The sequence below is a fragment of the Mobula birostris genome, chromosome 14 (assembly GCF_030028105.1).
Source record: "Mobula birostris isolate sMobBir1 chromosome 14, sMobBir1.hap1, whole genome shotgun sequence".
Classification (NCBI taxonomy): domain Eukaryota; kingdom Metazoa; phylum Chordata; class Chondrichthyes; order Myliobatiformes; family Myliobatidae; genus Mobula; species Mobula birostris.
Window position 1 is genome coordinate 15,518,008 of NC_092383.1, and position 23,557 is coordinate 15,541,564.

General features: G+C 40.8%; 1 long non-coding RNA gene across 3 annotated transcripts in view; it reads right to left on the reverse strand.

The window, feature by feature from the left end:
- Nucleotides 1-4,806: 4,806 nt before the first annotated feature.
- Nucleotides 4,807-23,557, reverse strand: part of LOC140209456 (uncharacterized) — a 43,236-nt gene continuing 24,485 nt past the window's right edge. For all 3 annotated transcript variants that reach the window (XR_011888986.1, XR_011888985.1, XR_011888984.1), the window contains 2 exons: nucleotides 11,404-11,555; nucleotides 4,807-4,830 (listed from right to left, as the gene is read on the reverse strand). This is a non-coding gene — a long non-coding RNA (uncharacterized lncRNA). The remainder of the gene's footprint in view (nucleotides 4,831-11,403; nucleotides 11,556-23,557) is intronic.

The window sequence follows — 23,557 nt, forward strand, 5'->3', positions numbered from 1 at the left end:
TTCCCACACAAGGCAATGGCTAATTTTTTTATACAGTGGTTTAGAAACTCAAGCAGGATTAAAATGTATTCTGTAATCCCTTCTGTCTCTTTGTCCTCCACCCATTTCGCCTACACTTTGGCCCACGCTGTCTTCCAGGTCTTTCCTTCAATCACACTCCTCCCTCCCTGAAAAAGCTCACCCGATTTTACTCATGTACTTTGCCGGCCTCTAGCAAGTCCCCTCTCATTTCATTGCCTGTCTAAATGCACCGGGCAGTGCAAACAGATATTTTTCATTCGATGGAATGTTCTCCCTGAAGTTTGAATTGTACTGGAATGAATCCATTCACACAACTGATTTGCACTCAGGCAGACAAATCACATTATATTAATGCTTGTGACCACTCAGGAAAAAAAAAGTGACACACCATGGTAGCATGTCGCTATTGCAGCTTGGGGGCGTTCCAGAGTCTGGAGTTCAATTCTGGCACCGTGCTGTAAGGAGTCAGAATCAGGTAATGAAGTTTGTTAACTTTGATTCTGGTTCTGAAGGACTCTTTGTATGTCCTCCCCGTGGAATGCCGGGGTTTTCCCTGGGTGCTCCTGCTTTTCCCACAGTCCAAGGATGTACCGGTTTGGTTAATTGGTCATTGTGAATTGTCCAGTGATTAGGTTATGGTTAACCGGGGTTGTGCGGTTTCTGGGGCGGCGTTGCTCAAAAGACCTACTCTGCGCTGTATCACCAGGTAAATAAATCAATAAATATGGGAAAATGTAGTATAGACGGTCTGACGGAATGAATAAACTATTAGACCATGTAAATATAAATATGAACAGGGTCTAATAGTTTATTCTAAAAGAAAAATATGATATAAAAAATATTATATAAAGGGGAGATGAAAAAGAACATACCTTTGGGGTGACGCGATGGCACAGATAGTAGAAATGGTGTCTCCCTGCTCCAGCAACCTGGGTTGGCTCCGGATTTTAGCAACTCTTCATATTCCGTCTGGTTTGCTTCCAACCTGATTGCATGAACATTGGTTTCTCTAACAAATGATCATTTCTCCACCTTCCCCATACCCTCTTTTTCCATTCTCAATTCTGGATCCCCCCCCTTACCTCTCCTCCTGCCTGTCACCTCATTCTAGTGCCCCTCCTCCTTCCCCTTCTCCCATAGTCTACTCTCCTCTCCTATCCGATTCCTTTTTCAGCCCTTTATCTCTCCCTCTTGTCACCTCACTTCACACCTCATTCGCTCTCTCACACCCACCTACCTTCCCCTTCACCTGATTTCACCTATTAACTTTGAGCTTGTGTTCTTTCCCCTCCTGCAACCCCCAAAACTTTTTATTCTGGCTTCTTTCCCCTTCCGTTCCAGTCCTGATGAATGGTCTCGGTCTGAAACACTGGCTCTTTATTCCTCTCCGTAGATACTGCCTGACCTGTTAAGTTCCTGCAGCATTTTGTATGTGTTATTTTGGTGCCATCTGTGTGGAGCTTGTATGTTCTCTCTGTGGAAATGTAGGTCTCCTTGGAGTGCTTTGGTTACTGTCCAATCCTAAAGACGTGTGTGTTAGGTTAATTGGCCACTGTAAGTTGTCCTATTGTGTGGGCGAATGGGAGAATTTGGTGATGGTGGGAATGGGAAGAGATTAAAATTCAATGTTTATAATAGTGTAGATGCTGCTTGATGATCCCAAGGATTCAATGACCCCAAGGGTCTGTTTCCATTCTATATTCTCTCTGGCTTTATGATATCTCAAATAGTAGGAAGATTAACATTGGAACAGAGCGATCTAAAAATGTAAAGACCCTTAAGGTTTTGAGGCAGAAGAGGGAGACGGGATTTAGCTTTTATATAAGACCACGAGAGCAGGAAACATAGGAGCAGAATAGGCCATTCACCCCATAACCTTTGACACCCATACTAATCAAGAAGCTATCAGCCTCTTCTTTAAATACACCCAATGAATTGACCCCCACAGCTGTCTGTGGTAATGAAATTCAACAGATTCACCACGTTTGCTGAAGAAATTCTTCCTCATCTTTGATCCAAAGGGATATCCTTGCTTTCTGAGGCTGTGCGCTCTAGTCCTAGACTCCCCCACTATGGGAGATAATCTCTCCACATCTACTCTATCTAGGCTTCCAACAGTTGATCGGTTTCAATGAGATCCCTCCTCCCAGAGCTCTCTAACATTCCTTATATGTTAACCCATTCATTTCCGGGATATTTATCCTGAATCTGCTCTTTACATACCATGATATTGAATATGAAATCAAGGAAATTATTCACAAAACATTGATTTGAGTATTGTATGCATATTTAGGAAGCTCATTAGCAGGACAATATAGAATGAAGACAGCAATAATTGAAAAGGATGCTCCAAGAATAAAAGGAAGTTGTTAAAAACTAGTAGTAAGAAAACTCAAAACAGGAATCCACTGGAAGAGAGAGAACTGCCAAATTGTGAGAGGCTTTGAAAGGTTAAAACATTTAAAATATTCCTTTTGTTGGCTCACTTGCTTAGGATTAATTACAAAAACACCAAAAGCAGGAATTACTTTCTTTTGATACATTGTGTGATAAGAAATATTTTATCACGACAGGTTGCGGAGACAAAGAATAAAACAATTAGAACAGAATTGGAAATTTGAAGGCTGTTGGGGAGAAAGGGGTGGAATTAGTCTTAATGTAATCAAGAAAGGGAGCTAGCATGAAACAAGCCCAGATGCAGAGTCTTGACCTGAAACATCTTCCAATATTCTATCTCCACAAACGCTGTTTGACCCATTGAGTTTCTCCAGCAGTTTGTTTTTTGCTCCAGATTCCAGCATCTGCAGTTTTTAGTGTCTCCATGGCACAAGTCTCCTTATTTAATTCCTATGATGGAGAATACCTTTTAGTCTCACCTTGGATGAGCAGATGGACCATCACCTCATGTTAACTTGTAGCCCACCTTTAACTTTTACACTGATGAAACCTGTGAAGTGATGTTCTCTCAAGGACTGAAACAGATGTTGACACACAGGAGACTCATATGAGATTATATCTACAAATCATAAATCCTTTAACTCGGAGACAGGTATAAATAGTTGATTCAAATCGGTGATACTTTGAATGAATGGAATGGAACTGCTGCTAGTGGCTTTGGGTGCTTCTTTAGTGTACTTACCTACTTACTGCCCATTATGCTGCTAGTATTCAGGGCAGCAATGAAGGCCCTCTATCTCTGGTAGTGTTCAGGGCTTCCTTCATCACATCAGTAGCTTCCTCTTGGTTTTCACCGCTGTCAACCATGCAATTTCCAGCTGGAAACTCAGGAATACCATTACACTCATATGTAGAAGGATTCTTCATTGCTGTATCTGTAACAATTTTATTTTATCAGTCACAGTTGTTAGCCCTGTGCTGAACCCCTGCACCCTGGCGGCCTGGTGGACCACCCTTAGTCTGGCCTCTACACTTCGTCCTGTTTGGGATGGTTGACCCTGCCAAGAACCAAATCATAAAGCCCTGACTCCAGCCAACATGGCACTCTGGGTCATTGAGGCACGCAAGCCTCCAAAACCCTACGACAAGGTTGTGGTCCTCTTGGAGTCTCCTTTAGTGTGCTACAGGGTAAGTCTTCTGGAACTTCAGGTGTGCAAGCAAAGCAGCAGAATTTGTGCAGAGAGCTTGGTTTCAGTTTGATCAGTTTGATGCAAGTATCTGATGCTGTGAGGTAGACTGTGATTTGTTGTCAAGTCTCATTTTACAACAACAAAATCACTAGTCTTCCACAAAGTGTCAGATGATTGGCGACGTCCAAAGCAAGGCTCATCTTCATTGGTCTCTAAACGTCTGGGGCTGTTGCGATTTTCCTGACACAGCGGAAATTAACTGGAACTACCATTCTGTGATTTGGAACATGCTTTCTACATTATTAATGTATAATGATATAATTGAGGCGAACTTGAAAGATCGGGTACAGGCCATATCGAAGTGGCAGAGCCCGAGTCCAAGAGCGAGGAATATCCTGAGGTTTGGACGATCTATGTCCCGGGACAGATTGGAATGGTTGGGGTGTCGGGGTTGGAGGCGAGAGACGAGTCAGTTTGGCTCACTGCTTCACGGGGTTTGCTCAAATCTGAGCCGGGCTGAGGCTGTGGCCTACAACGAGTGGACATTGATGCCTAGCGTTGTGAACTTCACCTCTGAATGCTGTTTGCTTGCTTTTATTGTTTGCACAATTTTTATTCTGCGATCTCTGCACACTGGGTATATGAATCAGTCTTCTTTTGTTTTTAATAGGTTCTATTAGGGTTCTTTGTTTTGCGGCTGCCTGTAAGGAGACAAATCTCAAGGTTGTATAAAGTGTACATACTTTGATAATAAAATGTACTTTGAACTTTATATGTACACTAATATATTTACTCATTAGTTTATTTATTTAGGGATATAGCGCAAAACAGCCCCTTCTGGCCCAATGAATCGTGTGGCCCAGCAACCCACCTATTTAATCCTAGCCTAATCACAGGACAATTTACAATGACCAAGTAACCTACTAACCGGTACGTCTTTAGACTGTGGGAGGAGAGTGGAGCTCCCAGACGAAGCCCACATGGTCCACGGGGAGAACGTGCAAACTCCTTGAATACGGTGCCAGAATTAAACCCTGAACTTTGGAATACCCTGAGCTGCAATAGCAATGGACTAGCCCATGCACTACCGTGGTACCCATTTATGCAACTTTTTATGCAAAAACTATGCAAATAAGAGACAAAAGAATGTATACAAGGCAAGCTTTATACACAATGTGAGAACCATGTATAATGGGAGAGGCATCTGTATGTGTATTTTTGTCTGTGGGAAAATAAAAAGGAGACAGAGAAAGATTAATCAGAGAATTCTTAGAACCTCACATTATTCAATAAATTATATCTGATGTACTTAGAATCAGTTGAAGATACAGAAAGAACAAAATAAAAACATGATTTCTTTTGACAAACATTAGGGATCCAAAGCCCAATATTTCCCATTTGCTAATCTTGGTAAAAATAGCTGGAAGTGAAAAATAAGGAGCGAGTTCTTTTGATGTAACAAAGCAAGGCATATCCAACGGAACCCAGAAGGAAAAAAATACCCGTAAAAGCAATTAGGTTGAAGCAATGACCTCTCTAAATTTTCACCATAAACATGCAATTTACTTGTTTTTATGTGATTAATCTTGGATTTAATTTTTTTAAAATTGCAAACCTCAAGGGGGATTTCAAAAAATTAAACAAAGGCTGCAGAGCGTCCAGCGTTGAATTCAGTTATGGAAGCGTGTTTGCTGAGTTAGGTGACATCTTGTTTCAGTTAATGACTTTACTCCTTGGGTGACCTGAGTCAATGGATGAGTGTGTCACCGGCCAAGTCCATCACCATGTGTGCAACGGCCTAAGGGAGCTTGAGGGGCAAGTTAAAAGGATTCTGTGTCCTCATTAAAGGACGCTGGTTTTCAGAGACAATTGGCTGAGTCATTACAGTAACTGTTCTCATTCTATACACTTCAATCACCATTGACCTGGATGAGATCGCTGTCGAAATGAGATGAATATATCATCCAACTCTCTTCACACTCATCAAATCAGAATAATGCACAGACTGATCTATCACTGAGAATGTTCCTGAAATAGCACTTCCTGTTTCCTAATCGTCTTTTATCGTGTAATAAGTCCAGGCACCAACTGGAAAGTTGCATTGAGTCATTTATGCCACAGTTATACGTTGAGCTGGATTTAGGCCCACTGCGTTGACCCAGTGTTGATCCCATCACAAGTGACAGAGTTACCTCACTTAAATATCCATTTGGTGCAGTAAAACACATTTTATGTGTAAGCTGACGGTTTCACTGCAGTAAGAGTGTTGGGGTTTTATAAAAAGCTAAGAATGACTGAAAATTGACATAGCAGTATGTAAGTAGAAAAGTGTTAAGACTTACAGAGTGCCAGCTAGCAGTAATGGATCAGTCACGGAGATTTGTACTGTTTTAAAAGCAGGCCTTCAAGGAAAGCACTCGTTTTCATTGTTTAAAGAAAGACAGAGACTGAAGGACACAGATTCAATGAGACTGACCCTCTTGGATGAGGCCGAGAGAAGGGTCACTATGACAGCCAGTTGGCCACAAGTAATTTCTTCCTCCCCCCAACAGCCCTGTTATTATCCCTGTCTGGCAGTGCTGATGTTATGCTTATCGGATAATTTCTGCACTTTTTCTAAAAGTTTTCCACCTCTGGCACGCAATAAACACCTTTGCACTGAATGTGCTTAACAGTTTGTTGTCTGATTTTTAAAGTCCACACCTTCTTAAGGGCATGCGACCTTCACCAAAACCCAACGGTGTGACAGACACCATGGGAAAAACTGCAGACGGATGCACATCGGAGCACGCATGATATAGGCAATAATTGTTTCCTGTACCGCCGCCCACCGTGACTATCAATACCATGATGATCTGCAGGATAGCGTTGCAAAAGTGCCAGGGAGCAAAAGGAAGCTATGAGGATGTAAACAACCGTAACCACATCTACACAGTGAATCACTGCGTGAATAAAACACCTTTGTTGACAGGTCAAATTATCATCTACTTCTATTACCTTAGTGAAAGAATAATAGTTTGACTCTGTGGTTAAGAAGGCATTCAGTGCATTGGCCTTCATCAATCGTGGGATTGTGTTTAAGAGCCAAGAGGTAATGTTACAGCTATATAGGATCCTGGTCAGACCCTATTTGAAGTACTGTGCTCAGTTCTGGTCACCTCACTATAGGAAGGATGTAGAAACTATTGAAAGGGTGCAGAGGAGATTTACAAGGATGTTGACTGGATTGGGGAGCATGCCTTATGAGAATAGTTTGAGTGAACTTGGCCTTTTCTCCTTTAGAGTGACGGAGGATGAGAGGTGACCTGATAGAGGTGTATAAGATGATGAGAGGTATTGATCGTGGGGATAATCAGAGGCTTTTTCCCAGGGCTGAAATGTTAACACGAGAGGGCACAGTTTTAAGGTGTTTGGAAGTAGGTACAGAGGAGATGTCAGGGGTAGGTTTTTTAATGCAGAGAGTGGTGAGTGCATGGAATGGGCTGCCGACAACGGTGGTGGAAGCAGATACAATAGAGTCTTTTAAGAGACTCCTGATTTAGTAGATGGAACCCACTAACATTTTCACTTGTTGGTCGCATCCATATAGTCAAAATGATGATTTTACCAGAATTGTTATATTTATTTCAGAATATCCCTGTTTTTCTGACTAAGAAGTTTTTTGATCAGATTCATTCTATTATTTTATCTTTTATTTGGAATAATAAAAGACCAAAAATTAGTAAATGTCACTTACAAAAGTTGAAAAAGGATGGAGGTCTCACTTTGCCTAATTAAAGAATGTACCAACGTTTGTATTACTGGGCTGTTAATGTGAGATATATGTCCTTTTGGTTACATTGGGTTGATAAGAATGATCCGCTAATTTGGGTAGATTTGGAATTGAAAGCTGTGAAACGGGCTTATTTAACCTCATTATCGGGAGCTGCTTTACTTATACAATTAGCTAAAGTTGTTAATTTAAATTTATACCCTGTGATTAAGCATTCTTTACAAACTTGGCTCCAGTTCCATAATTTTTTTAATCTTAAAAAATTTAAACTTTGTAGTTTAATTTATCAAAATTACTTTTTTAAGCCTTCTTTGAGTAATCCGATTTTTTTACTTTGGTAAAATAAAGGTACTAATTCTTTTCTGTATTTATTTAACGAAGATGGACTGATGTCTTTTGAACAATTAATTGATAAATATTCTCTTTCACACTCACACTTTTTACAATACCTTCAAGTTAGACATTGCTTACAAAAATATTTAAGTAATTTTCCTTACATATTGGATGCCAACCTATTAGATACTATTACGAGTGTGAACCCTTTAATGAAGGATTCCATTGGAAGAATTTATAATTTACTATTACAATTGGATAAGCATCCTTTATTTAAGATTAAACAAGATTAGGAAAAGGAACTTAATTTGACTTTTATGACGGAGGACTGGACGCGGATTCTGAAGTTGGTTAACTCTTCTTTAATCTGTGCTAGTCATTCATTGATTCAATTTAAAATTGTACATCATTACTATTTGATGAAGGAGAGATTGTCTAAAATGTTTCCTAATGTTGATAGTTATTGCGATAGATGTAAAACTGAGACAGCTACACTGACACACATGTTTTGGTCCTGTTCTATACTGAAACAGTTCTGGAAGCCAGTTTTTTCTACAATTTCTAAAGCACTTAAAATTAATTTACAACCTAACAAATTAACTGTGCTTTTTGGAATAATTCCTCAAAATATCCGTGGTGTCTCTTTGTCTGACTAACATGTTATTGCATTTGTTACTTTGATAGCTAGGAGGGCCATTTTGTTGAAGTAGAAGGATACATTGGCTCCCATTTTGTCACAATGGTTCTCTCAAGTGATGCTATGTCTCATTTTGGAGAAAATTAGAAGTCCAACTTTTGAACCCATGTTTGATTTTGAGAAAAGATGGGGTTCATTTGCTCGGTACTATCATTTGAGTTAATTGATAGATTTCCTCCATGATCTAATTGTAAATTTTTGGTACTTTTTTTTCTTGCTGATGGTTTGATGTTTATCTTTAGAAGCTTTTTGTATGACGCATGGCTCTGGGGTTGAACACCTAATGGGTTTTTTTTCTCACTTTTTCTTGCTTAGTAGGGTTGTTTTCTCTTTTCTTGTCACCAAAATTTTTTCAATCTTTAAAACAATGTTTTTTTTCTTGAGACATTGTAAGTGTTGCCTACTTTGATGTACTCTTGTTAATTTTGAATAATAATGACAAAAAGATTTGAAAAGAGACTCCTGGATAGGTACATGGAACTTAGAAAAATAGAAGGTTATGGGTGACCCTAGGTAATTTCTAAAGTAAGTACGTATTCAGCACAGCATTGTGGGCCGAAGGGCCTGCATTGTGCTGCAGGTTTTCTATGTTCTAATAGAGATACTGAATCATACACCAAGGAAATGGTAATAACACTGAGAAGTCACTTTATATCCTTAATACATAGGAACACGAGAAAAGGGCAGGCAAAGTCCTTCACTCTGTTCTACTATTTCTACTTTCCGATTTCTTACCCAATCTTCACTCCTCTTGAATCACTTTCTGCTCAGGATGTTTTTGATCACAATGCAAATCAAAAATAAATAAATATTACCAAGAACCTGAGTTGTAGCATCCTTGTAGGTCGTGGAATCAATTCAGAGTTGAGGTGAGTGAAGTTATCCATGCTGGTTTAGGAACCTGATGATTGTAGGGTAATAACTGTTCCTGAACCTGGCGGAAAGGGACCTAAGGCACCTGTATTTCTTACTTGATGGTAGTACAGGTTGAATACCCCTTATCCAAAATTCCAAAATTTGAAAACCTCTGCAATCCAGAATGTTTTTGAGCACTGACCTGATGTCACAAATGGAAAATTCCACAAATGCTGGGAAGATTCCCAGGTGATGTGCAGATCTCTGCACACCGCAGACAGTTCTGAGAAGTGATCTCACTTTTGTAATGAACAGAAGTTAAAATAGAAAGAAAGCACTGCATGAAGCAGAAAATGAAGATCTTGATTGTGTATTGCAAGGGTGGATTCATCAGCGTTGAAAGTGAACATATGCCGTTTAGTGGTATGGTAATCATGAAACAAACAAAGGTCTATCACAATGAATTGAAAATTTAAGGTAATTGTGAATATTCAACAGGCAGGTTACAGAAATTTAAGTAAAGACATGGTATTAATTTTTTAAAGATTTGTGGTGATAAAGCATCTGCTGACACGGAACAGCAGAGGAACTCATCGACGAGCTTGCCAGGATTGACGCTGATGAGGATCTACCATGCTGAACGGCTGCACCAGTACATATGTGTGATGAACAAGTGCAGGCAAAGACTGTCTACCAGTAGCACCTAAGTTCAGTCAGTGAACCCAAGCTGTCTCATCATATATTCCAAAATCCGAAAAACTCTGAAATCTGCAGCTCTTCTGGCCCCAAGCATTTTGGGTAAGGGGTACTCAACCTGTTGTGAGAAGTGAGCCTGGCCTGGATGGTGAGGGTCTTTGATGGTGGGTAGTTTCTTATGGTAGTGCTCCTTGTAATTGTGCTCATTAGTGCGGAGGGCTTTGACTGTGATGGACTGGGCTGTGTCCGTCTGTCTCTTTAACCCCAAATTGTAACACTGGGAGGGAAAGGATGACCAGGAAAATAATGATTAGAAGAACATTTCAATGAAGGAAACTTGGGAGAAGTTGTTTTGGATATTGGCGTGGAATCACATGTACCTCTCTCCCAGCTTCTTCAATCTTACTGGCCTCGTTGTTTGCTTTTTCAATTCCAAAAGACACTGACATGTACTTTCTTCAGGGTAACATTGCTTACCTGAAGTAGTTCCCTATTAGGAGGAAGTGTCCATGAGAAAAAACACAACTCACTTTCAACGAACAACACACACACAATGCTGGAGGAACTCAGCAGATCAGACAGCATCTATGGAGAGGAGTAAGCAGTGGAGATTATGGGCTGAGACCTTTCATTGGGACTAGAAAGGAAGGGGGCAGAAGCCAGAATAACAAGGTGGAGGGAGAGGAAGGAGTACAAGTTGGCATGTGTTAGGTGAAGGGGGAAGGTGGGCGCATGGGGGATAGGGGATGAAGCCAGAAGCTGGGAGGGAATAGATGGAGGATATAAGGGGCTGAAGAAGAAGAAATCTAATAATTGAGGACAGTAGACCATGGAAGAAAGGGAGGGAGGTGGGTGCACCAGAGGAAGATGATGGGCAGGCGAGGAGAAGAGAAGGGCTGAGAGAGTAACCAGATGAGGAATAAAAAAAAAGAGAACGGGGACAGAGATATTACCAGACATTGGATAAATTGATATTCATGCCATAAGATTGGAGGCTACCCAGGTGGAAACATTGACTGTTTATTCCTCTCCATAGATGCAGCCTGACACGCTGAGTTCCTCAGGCATTTTGTGTGTGTGGCTCCGGATTTCCAACGTTTGCAGAATCAGTCTGTCAGTTTCAAAGAACCAGTCAACCAGGTATCACAATATTGACCATCATATTGTTATTGGGCTACAGAACAGCATAAGTAGAAAAAAAATCTTTATGCACCTATTGAAACTATTTTCAAATAACCATCACTTTGGAGGTTTTAGTACAGTGTTCGATTGTGCCATGCATGGTAAGCATAACTCCATGTAGGTACACTAACTGAATCAGATGAATGATGTTAGAAGGATTTGCTACTTATCTGAGGGATTAATTGCAGAAATGACACAGAGGTACACAATTAAACAAATGAAAGCATTTATTTCATTATTCAGACTCTGAAATCTCTTACCAATGTAAAGGATTCATTCCTGTGGTAATTGTGATCTTCATGCAGTCCATCAAGCCCTTTCACCTTCAAAGCAGGCAGGATCTACACCCAGGTGTACCGGGCTCCTACAACATGTCGGGTAGGTATCTGATGCAGAATTCCCCCTGATCATTCTATGCAGAAAACAATTAAATGTAAGTACAAAGAACAAAGAAATATTTTTGTCAGTACAGATGAGTGATTGTAGGACATCTGTGTAATGATTCACCAAGGATGGGAATTGCCCTGCGTCACCCTCCCCATCGAACATCTAAGGCCACTACTGGGGATAAAAACCAGTGGAAACACATGAGCAAATTTAACAACAAAGAATCCACAATGGAACGTGAACTTAAAAGCATAAACACAAGAGATCCCACAGATACTGGAAATCCCGAGCAACCCATGCAAAATGCTGGAGGAACTCACTAGGATCCATGGAGAGGAATCAACAGTTGGCACTGCAAGACCTGAAACATCAATTGTTTATTCATCTCCATAGATGCTGCTTGACCTGCTCAGTTTCTCCTCTATTTTGTGTGTGAGGCAGATTCAATGATGGTTTTTAATTGGCATTTGGACAGACCTTAATAGAAAAAAGCAGAGAGATAAGGGTCTATTGCGGGAATTGGCCTAGATAGGCAAAAGGTATAGATAAGCTAGGCTGAAGGGCCTGCTGTGTATTAAACAGCTCAATAGTTCTAAACTGAAGCTATTTAGTAGCAGGATCACTCTGAAAAGAAAGCGTCAGTGAATCAACAGCACCCCACACACAAGGTATGGATACTGCTGGGCATGAATCTGTGACTTCTGTAACCAGGGAGAAAGTTCTTTGAGTCACCAAGACAGAACCTGTTCTTCTGCAGATCTGTTTAATTAATGGCGCATTTAAGTTGCATAAAACTGGCTGATGCTGAAAACGTCTCATTTATTTTGCAGCTCTCTATCCAGAAGGGAAGCATCCGAGCCTGCCAGATTGATCTGTTGATAATGTGCTTTAATAGCAGGCTATGTTAAAAAAAAAGATACACCACTAATGTCTTTTGTGCTCCTCAGCAGTTCATTTAGGAACCCACTGCCAAGGCCCTTAGTTGGCCTTAGTCTGTCAGCCCGTGACCTCCTCCAGTAATGCTGTAATCTTGCTGCGTGCAATGCGCCTTCTTTCACTGAGAGTTCGGAATTAAATGGGAATTAAATATATTAAGAGCCACAGGCTAAGGAAAAGGATTAACTGGCTTCTATTAATGAGGGAAGGTCAAGAATGGAAAGGCACTTGACATTTGGAAAATGAAATGAATTTGAATTTGCAATTAATGTTGTACCATAATAAATGCTGCTAGATGTGTGGGCAGATTTCATGCTGGTTCTGGGATGTTTATGAATTCATATCACTTCGTTAGGGCTTATTTACAAAGATAAGATAAAAGTGAGACATGCACTTAGTGCTTGAACAGAGCAGAACTGACTGCAAAAATGCGCATGAAGTGCATTTATGGAATATTACTGGGAAATATAATTCTTTCAACTTTCTTTTCAGCGACAACAATGTGACAGTGGAAGTAACCCCTTATGCCTTGAAGGCAGCTGGAAAAACTTCCCTTGACTTTCTAGCTCACTCCTTTAGAAAATAGGAGTACAAATCTTCAGGGATATTTTAGCTATGCTGAGCCAACAGAATGGAAGTCAGCAGGACTTTTGACTGTAAATACTGTGCAAGCCTGATGACCAAAGACTGGAGATTGGAGGACAGGGGGCCTATCCTGGAGATGAAGTGCTGTCCATGTGTGTGGCTGGGAAGGAGGAAGGAAAGGGGTTTGCTTCACTGTTGTTTAGTTGCTTGGCCTGTGTTGTTCTGACAAGTATTGTGGGCATGCTCTGTTGGCAATGGAATGTGTGTCTACACTTGCGGCTGGCCCCCAGCACATGCCTAGTCGCAAACACGAGGAAATATGCAGATGCTGGAATTTCAAGCAACACACATAAAAGTTGCTGGTGAACGCAGCAGGCCAGGCAGCATCTATAGGAAGAGGTACAGTCGACGTTTCGGGCTGAGACCCTTCGAGCAGAAATATCTCTACTCCAGGTCTGGCAAAATCACAGTGAAAAGGATCAAGCTGCTATCATTTCCCATCTACTGATGAGTAATCCAAACACGGAGTCCTGCCTGAACGTGTCAGCTTGACATTTAAATTCACTTTTTTGGATTAAAAACAAGAAGTGATTATAAAAAACAATATTTTTAGCTTGCAAGTTTTGGTTTTGTTTTTTTTCAATCCTCCAGTATTATCAGTGTTTCAGAAAACTAATTAGTTTTAAAGGGGCCACAACAGGTTTAAATGATCCAAAAGGAATGAGAAACTTTCAGATAATTATATAAGAATAAATCTATTCCTCCCTGAACCTTTTTCCTCTGTTTAAAATTTTCCTTTCCCAGTCATATTCATTTCAATTGCCCATAGGTCAAAACGCTTTCCCAGCTAGTTTAATGCTCTGCCTGTTTTCTGCCATTTTCTTGAAGCTTTGTTTTGGTTCACCTCAGATGCAGGCACAGTTTGACCTTCCACTTTTACTTCAATTATGCACTTCACTAAGGAGGAAGTAATGCCAATAAGCAAAGATTTGAGCTTTTCTTTAAAACCATTTCTTTTCCTCCAGTGTCATGCTCAAAGAGTTTCTGACCAGCTGTAGAGTAAATCCCTCTGAACTACCTGTCGTCAGATACTACCAGGTATTGCCTGCCCTGCTGAGTGTTTCCAGCATTCGGCAAGATGCTGTGTCTGAATCCTCATGTAGAGATGAAAGACAATCATGTTAAAGTTACTGCAGGTCTCCCCGCCTTTGTTTTGCCAGCTGTAATGCTTGCCCACTACATTCTCCAACCTGAGTAATACCAAAAAAAATGTGTGAAGCGAACATGCCAGTAAGGAAATAACATAGCACTCAGATCATTGGTGAGATGGGAAAAAAACCTCATTCCATCATCAATTATTTCAGGACGTTAACAGACCCTAAATGTGGGAACTTTCTCATTTCTTCTGTATGTGAGAGTATGATAATGTATACACTAAGTAATCTTATACAGTATGTCTCAAGAAACAGTCAGCAAATGTTTAGCATAAACTCTAACATTTCACCTCAGACAATAACAATAAGCTTCATAAGAATTTCATATCAGCATAAATACATACCTACGATTTCATTTGCGCTTCCTTAACTATCATCCAGGGACTCTTACATTCCTATACTAGCTTTACTGTTCAAAGCCTCTTGCTCCATTTCCTTGTCTTTCTCAAGGTCACTGGCATTTGTCAAGTCTCCAAGACCTGAGTTCTTCAAATCTTCTTATGGAATTAATAAATTTAAAAGTTCTGCTTTTAGCTGTGTGCAGTTCCACTGATCTCACACAAGTGGTAGAGCCGACCACAGTACTTCACCTCAGTCAGGAGACAGTGGATCCCCGGTGCTACTGAATCACAGAAGCAAAAATCTGAATGGTTTTCTGATCCTGTTCAACTATTGGTGAACTATGCTGAAAATCTGAAAATTTGGGACAGATTCCTGCCACTGAATTTTCTACTGCCTGAGATGAAGTAGCTTGAAGACAAAAGGGATTGCAGATGATGGAATCTGGAATACAAAAAAAAAAAAAAAAACAAAAAACAAACAGGATGTTGAAAGAACTTAATGGTCAAACAGGAACTGCAGAGGTAAAACCTGTAAATAGCCTGAAGCAGGGAATCAACATTAGTAAATCTGATATTCAACAATGGATTCTAGCCACAGATGTCACTGTCTCTCTGGAGGTCGAGGTAAGTTTAACCTAATGGGATGTAACCTTAATATCTTACTTCAGAATCAGAATCTGAATCAGGTGTCTTATCAATGACACGTCATGAAATTTGTTCTGTGGCACCAGTACAGTGTAATATATAAACGTATTTTGTGAATTACAATAAGAAAAACATATCTCTCCTCTTTTGGTTGGGGTTGACCATGGACATTGTGACCTGGTCGACTATGTGATAAGCAAGCCAGTATGTACACCAGGGCAGTATGATATGGACAGCAAGCTGTTGCCCATGTAGCAGGCTCCATTTCTCCATGCAGCTAATGAATCCAAAGGAACGGCACAGACCAATACAGTTTGGCACCATTGGCATCATAGGAGTTACTCAATGTTGGACTGCCTTGGATGCTCCAGCTCTGGATTTTTCCCTCAGGGTTTACTCCCAAAGCCTCCCTCGTGAGTGGGTAGAGCCACAAGACAGCGGAGGTTTGAGATCAGAGTTTTCCTTCTAGATGAGCTGCCAAATACAGCAGGCAATCCCCATCTGCCTGAAGCATCTGGTTTTAAGGTGCCAGCAACCCAACTTTGCCCCTTCTCCTGTCAATAGAAAGAGCTCCGCTGGTCTTAGTTGCTAAGCCACACGTGAAAGCCAGAAGCTGGATTTGGTTGTCAGAGGATATTTGAAATGTATGCCATTGGGTGCATTTAATAGGTAGTGGGAGCTTATCCCCACTACCTTCCCCGGCTTATTGTATAATTATTAAATAAATAGTGTCAAAAGAGCAAAGATAGAGAGGTAGCATTATCTTGGGTTCATTTTCTCATTGGGGAAGAAGCTGTTCAAAAAACACTGAAGGTGTGACTTGATGTGACTTTCAACTCTCCATATAATCTATAACAGAGGCTGTTAACAGAGATTTTTAGGCTTTCCCTCTCTTAAAGTTCAATCAATTGGTGCAAAGTTGCTGGTTTTGTGCCTTCATCCACTTATAAGTACTGTCCATGATTATTTCCTACTGTCTCACTAAATCCTCATGGCATCTTTGGATCTATACTACAACCTTATATTGTTCTGTAATCTCACTTCAAATATACATTCAGCGACCACTTTATTAGGTACACAAGCTGATTAGATATTTGCATTAACAAGCTGGTGTACAGGTGTACCTAATAACATGGCCACTGAGTGCCGGTCCCTATTCACACCCTCATCTCCTCAATCACTGCACCACCTGTTGCACGTTCTGCAATTCTCCCTCCAGCCTTGTTGTCCCTGCCCCTCTCGAGATCACCCTGTCAGAGGAGAAGACAACAAGAAGGAATGAACAACAAGCTGACACACAAGCAAATGTTCCACAACAAAGAGTCTCATCTGCCACTGCTTTTTGAATGATTGAATTGTTATTGTCATAGAAGAGGTTGATTCTCTCATCAGCTCCATGCTGGGTCTTGTAGCGCGATGATCTGATGCCATTCCCCACTCATTCCTTGCAGCCCTTCAAATTATTCCCCTTCAAGCACCTATCCAATTTCTGTTGAAAGCCCTGAGTGACTGTCTCCACCACTTCCTGAGACAGTGAACTCCACACTATAACCACTATGCTAACACTTACTTCTTAATTATAGAGTTTGCCCATCAGATTCTGTTGCCAGTTGATTCCTTCCTCAGTCTCTACACCATCCTTCATGATTCTAGACCACAGCAACACACTAATACATGATTGTCCCTCCTCTTCCGACCAAGTTCCCTGCTGGTGTTTCTAATACTTGAATAATTTTGATGATAAATCAACTAGACAACCACAAAGCCTTCTCAATTTTTTTAAACAAACATTACAGCAGAAATCAAATTGAAACAACACTGTCTCACTTGCCCCTAACAAAATGACATGAAAATATAATTTTGTAGTGAGTGAAAGGTGTTCTCTGATTTTCTTTCAAAGCAGGACAGCAGTATTTGTTATAAAATTAATTAATACATTTTTCAATACAACAAAGAAAGAATTATTTACATTTTTGTACCACTTTATCACATCTTAATCATTCAAAAGTGCTTTAAGACATTGAAGTGGAAAGAGTGAGCAATTTCAAGTTCTTGGGTGTCAATATCTTGGAGATTTGGTATGTCACCAAAGACACTCACAAAACTCTACAGATGTACTGTGGAGAGTATTCTAACTGGCTGCATCACTGACTGGTATGGGGGGATGGGGGGATGGGGGGATGGGGGGGTGGGGGGGCTACTACAGAGGATCAAAATAAGCTGCAGGGAGTTGTAAACTTATTCGGCTCCATTATGAGCAATAGCCCTGTAGTGTCCAGGCCATCTTCAAGGAGTGATGTCTCAAAAGGGCAGTATTGATCGTTAAGGACACCATTACCCAGGTTATGCCTTGTCCTCATTGCCACCATCAGGAAGAAGGTACAGAAGCCTGAAGACACACACTCAAAGATTCAGGAACAGTTTCTTCTCCTCTGTCATCCAATTTCTGAATGGACATTGAACCCTTGAACATTATCTCCCCACTTTTTTATTTCTATCTTTGCACTACTTATTTAATCTATATATACTGACTATAATTGGTGTTTTTTCTGTTATTTAATATTGCATTGTACTACTGCCAATTAAGACAACAAATTTCGCAACGTATGCCAGTGATATTAAACCTGATTCTGAAAATTGCTTTCATGACAGTTATAAGGCAAATGCATCAGCCATATTGCTTACAAGAAACACTAAATACAGAACAATATGTTTTCTCAGACTAGTTGGGGAGCTCCTTGCTTTGCTTTTAATAAGGCAGAAGGTGAACACATATGCAATGAGATTAGTTTATCTCAATGAAGGTTTAGGAAAAATTATTGCTTTCAGTCTGTCAGCTTTTAAAGTAGAAACGCCAGGCTAGATAGGACAAAGAGCCTGTTTCTGTTACTGTAGTGCTCTTTGACTCTATGATATTCATTTGCAACAGGGATGACCACAAGCAGCCCCGTGGCACAGATAGTAAGGTTGCTGCCTTACTGTTCCAGAGACCCGGGTTTGATCCTGTCCTCTGGTGCTGACTGAGTGGGGGGAGGATCATCTTACACTGTGACCCAGCTTGGACCCAATAGGTCAAAGTATCCTGCTTTTATATTGTAAGGAAATACGGAACCATTACATTACACAAATCAGCCTCTGCTGAAAGCTATTAATGGGGGGCTGTGAGCAGTTTTGGTCCCCTGAACTAAGAAAGGAACTGCTGGCATTGGAGAGGGTCCAGAGGAGGTTCATGAGAGTGATCCTGGGAATAAAATGGTTCATGTACAAGGAGCATTTGAAGGCTGAGAGCCTGTACTCGCTGGAGTTTAGAAGAATGAGGGGGGAATCTCTTTGAAACCTATCAATTATTAAAAGACCTAGATGGAGTGGACGTGGAGGGGATGCTTCCCATAGCGGAGGAGTCAAGGACCAGAGGGCACGGTCACAGAATAGAAGGGCATCCCCCTAGAACAAAGATGAGGAGAACTTTCTTTGACCAGAGGGCAGTGTACATGTGAAATTCATTTTATTACCACAGATGGTCATGGAGGCCAAGTCATTGGGTATATTTAAAGCAGGAAGTTACTAGGTTCTTGATTAGTAAATGTATCAAAATTTATGGGGAGGGACAGGAGAATGGGGTTGAGAGGGATAATAAATCAGCCTTGATGGAATAATGGAACAGGCTCAATGGGCTGAATGGCTTAAATCTGCTCCTGTGTCTTATGGACAGGATGAGCACTGGCTTCTGCCTGATGAAATTAATAACGCTTTTGCTAACAACCAAAGCTTTTCTTTCCAAGATTTCAGGCAACTCAGCAAGGATCTCTGATATTTGCACTGGTTCTCTTCCCTTTCTACCATGGGCAGCTTTCCAGGAACATTTCTTGGCTCATTTAAGTGGAGACACTAATTGCTGTCAGGTGCGATCACACCTTTTGCTCTATTGCACTATATCAGGAAGAAATCATGCCAGAAAACCACTGATTGCACCAATAATGAAGGGGTCTCATTGCTAGACGGCAGCTGCCGAGGCGCGCAGCGGAGATGGAATCTGATAAAGCCCCTCCGCTGCTCTGGTAGCCGATGTAACAGCCTCTCCGAATTGAGGAAACAATTGTACGCAGGGTATCAGATCATTACTGGAACTTTACTGTGCATACGATCACTGTATTACACTTCAAACATATTTCTCTAACTGTAAACCCTTCTGAGAGATTCAGACTCATGCAAGGTGCTATATAAATGCACATTCTTTCTTTGATCATTCAATAAAAACAGGAGTTGCACGATATATGGGACCTACAGTAGATGGATAGAAGAAAAATGGCGGGCTATGTGACAGTGAAGTACTAGATTGATCTTAGGGTCACTTAAAAGGTCAACACAACATTGTGAGCAGAAAAGCCTGTATTGTACTGTAATGTTATATGTTCTGTGCTCTGTGCTCTATGTTGCATCAGTACAAGTTGCTGGGAAGACTGCACTTGGACTATTGCGTGCAATTCTGGTGAACCAGGATGCCATTAAGCTGCAAAGAATGCAGAAAATATTCATAAGAATGTTACTAGGATGGGGGGGGGGCCTTAAAAGAAGAGGTTGGATAGGGTGGGACTTTTCTACTCTGGGGGGAAGATGGCAAAGTGGTGTGTGAAATCATGAGGGATGGTCACAATCTTTATCCCCAGGCTAGAAGGGTTTAAAATTAGAGGACAGAAATATAAAGAGAGAGGTAAAATATAAGTATATACTTACTGTAATTCACATTTTTATTCTATATTATCATGTATTGCACATTTCACAACATATGCTGGTGATATTAAACCTGATTCTGATTCTGCAAGATTGAAAAGGAATCTGAGGGGAAATGTGGAATGTCAGATGAAGCTGCAGGTGAGTATAAATCCAATGTTTAAAAGACAGATAATTGCACGTATTGAAAAGGCAGAGAGTTATGGGCCAAATGCAGGTAAATGGAATTAAGTCAGACGGACAGCTCACTTGGCATGGACAAGTTGGGCTGAAAGACCTATTTCTGTGCTATACAGCTCTATTACTCTAATATTTAATACAGGATATATTAATAAATGGCTGCATTCATCTAGCAAATAGCAAGGTGCAAAACTATCAACAAAGCTGGGATTAGCAAATACACAAGCAGGCTAGGTCCACATTTGTCCTGGGGAGATGATGATGACCAGAAATGTGAACTTGATTTGTCTGTCAAACCGAAAGTACAATTGAAGCACTATTCTGAGTCTGTCGTGAAAGGAGATTACCAGGTGGATGGAGGAGATAGATTCCAGAGGTGTTCAAAGATTCCATTGCAACATCCAGACCGATTCCTGGGAGCCCCTCTCCCAAGTTCAGTTAAGGTAGAGAAAGAGCATTTGGGATGGCATTGAGAACCTCAAGACCATGCCTCAGGAGCATAAGGAAGCCTTGTGTAAATATTAGGGCAGGGTTTCCCAGCCTGAGACCCATAGAGCCCTTAGTTAATAGCAGGGGTCCATGGCATAAACAAGGTTGGGTACCACCGCTCTAGAAGGGGTACTCACAAACCATCCACCCTCCCACCCTTTGAGCCACTGTAAAAGAGTCTGTGGCTCCCACATTGGTCTCATTGGCCACCTCAGAGTGGACGCAAATCAACGCTGATTCTGGGTGGCTGCCAAGAAAGAATAGGCCTGACATTACAAAAAAAAAAATCTGGGGCAATGTGTGAGATCAGGAAAATTTGCTCTTAGAAAACAAACACTGTGGATGTTCTTCACGATAAAAATGCAAAGAATAAAATGCTTACAAAAAATAGCCTAGATCTGGCTGGAAATCAATTTGAGATTATGGGCTGTATCGAAAAGTGAATATCTGTTCATGACTACTGTGGGATGAAAGGTCTGAGGATGTAATTTGGTCACAATTGGAAAATAGAGGCAGGAATATAAATAAATATATTGTTCTTTCTGTATTTGTGAATTTTGTATTCAGTCCAAACCTTGCCTCAGTGGACTGGGTAGCAATAGCAAGCAGGTAGGTAGATGGGTCACAGTTCCAACTTAAATAGATAGGTGAAGTCCTATGAGGACAGATTAAGCCCAGATAAGACACAGAGTAGTGCCACTGTAAGATAGTATTTGACCTTATTGTTTTTTTAGAGATACACTGTAGAACAGGCCCTTCCAGCCCAATGAGCCACACCACCCAACAACCCACCCATTCAACTCCACCTATTCACAGAACAATTTACAATGGCCAACTAACCTATCAACTAGTACACCCTTGGAATGTGGGAAGAAACCCACGTACTCACAGGAAGAACGTACAAACCTCTGAGAGACGGCGTCGGAATTGAACTCCAGCACCCAGAGCTTTAACAGCTGCCCTGCCATGGCATCAAGATTCAATATTCAAGTTTATCTATCATGTGTACATCAAAACGTAAGAGTGAAACACATCATTAACAACCATCACATCCAAGGGTGTGCTGGGGGCAGCCCCCAAGTGCCGCCACACGTTCTAGCGCAAACATACCCATACTCAAAAGGGTCAGCAGAACAATGCAGGAATAGGATATGATATACTTACTTTGAAAAAGGTGGCCCTAATGAATTCAGATTCATTTATTTATCACATGTACATCAAAACATATCGTGAAATACATCATTTGTATTAACAACCAACACACCCAAGGATGTGCTGGGAACACTCACAATGCGCTGGAGGAACTCAGCAGTCAGTCAGCTTCAGTTGAAAAGATTAGTCGACGTTTCGGGCCGAAACCCTTCGTCAGGACCTCAAAAGAAGAGGTTGGATAGGGTGGGACTTTTCTACTCCCTCACAAGTGTCACTCCCCATTCCAGCACCAACACAGCACGCCCTCAGTGCCCAGCAGTATAACACAGAACACAACAGGCAACAAAACAACACAAGCAAAACAAGCCCCGTTCCCCTCTCCCAATGCACATACGCAGTCCTCTAACCCCAGGACAGGCCGTCTATTTTGAAAGATGTATTAAAATCTATACATAGAAAAAATAGTAATTTATTCATACAAATGAGTGCAAGTTCTTCAAAAAAAAAGTTGACATTCACACAACTGAACGAACTGTCCTGTTAATTGTACCACATTATGCACCCTGACATCCAACAAGCAAACAGTACAACCTCCTTTCCTTTTGTTATAATCACTTTAGTTAAATTTGGTCATCTGTTTGCCAATTAGTGAAACTCACTTCCCTCCATGCCTGAGGGGTTTGTTTAATGTGCTACAGTTGTGGCCAAAGGTTAATTACTCAAAGTTTCTTCCAGTCAATCATTGAAATATGTCAACAACCTCAAGTTCAGTAGCAACCATCAAAACTGCCCAATACGCAGAATGCTTTCAGTACATGTAGGAACACAATTGTATAATGAGATTCACCTCAAGGACATGGTAACCCTCAGTATAATGAGATCTCTAGGATATTTGCTAAAAACAAGCAGGTCAGTTCTTAAAGTCATCAAGGCTGGCTGTGGATAATGGCAGAATGCTGTGTGCCAGCATGACATCATGATTGTTTTCCTTTCAAAGTCGTATGCTTAGCTCTCTAATCTTCCACAGAGCACCAAAATTCAGCAGAACTAAGTCAGAAAGGAAAATAAATCATTCAGAACTTTCATCCAGACGATGTCTACTTTGACGCGTTCGTCTGTAACTGAATGCCTTGAGATTTCCCCCAAATCACTTGAATTTTCACTGGTCTTCTTCACGAGTGGCTTCAGAGACAAGTCTCAAAGAGTAGGGAATCACCCGGTTATCCATTGTGTGATGCAGCCTTCTTCACAACGCACTTCACACTTGCATGAAGACGTGCTTACTGCTTGATTAAACGTCGCAACTAATTTAACACTGAGAATCTAACAAGATGGTGCAAAAGAAAAGCGAGGGAAAGAAAGCGAGAAGAGCCAACCTAAAGCCTGAAAATGGTGTCGGAGGTGCAGAAATGAATGAACCAATGCAGAGACAGGCAAAGAATATTCAGTGCTCAAGCAAGGAATAAGGTAGGAACACAGAAGATGCAACAGAAACACACAAGAAAGACATATGTGGTGGTGATAAAACATGATTTTATTTACTTAGTTTGGATTCGTCTTCAAAGGAATGTTTATCACTGTCTGAAAGAATAGATTGAATTTGAATAGATTTCCTAGGTTATAGCTTTGAGAAAAATATAAACCACTGAATATTCAACTTATTTTGCTGTGATACAAAACTTGTTCACAAGAGTCTTGATTGTCATTGAAACGCCTGCATCATCCAGGTTCTGAAACAAAATGGCTTCTAACTT